Source organism: Penaeus chinensis, chromosome 3, assembly GCF_019202785.1.
Source record: "Penaeus chinensis breed Huanghai No. 1 chromosome 3, ASM1920278v2, whole genome shotgun sequence".
Taxonomy (NCBI): domain Eukaryota; kingdom Metazoa; phylum Arthropoda; class Malacostraca; order Decapoda; family Penaeidae; genus Penaeus; species Penaeus chinensis.
The window spans coordinates 34,064,020-34,064,296 of record NC_061821.1 but is presented as its reverse complement, the minus strand read 5'-3'; positions in this window follow the sequence as shown (position 1 = coordinate 34,064,296).

Here is a 277-nt window from a genome sequence, read left to right as displayed (position 1 = left end):
CTAATGTATATATAAATATGTGTATATATACATATGTATATATGTGCACGCACACACATACACACATACATATATGTCAAGATTATTTTCTCTTAATGAATTTAGATATTATTTTTTTATACAAGCAATTTTTTCATGGTGTATACATTTTACGACAGTAGAAACACTTACAGACATAATTGCTTACTAAAACACACATTCTAGTGTAAATATGTACTTTTACACAAGAATATTCCGTGGTTCTATTGTTTTACGTGGGTTTTTTTCTTCAGAAAAT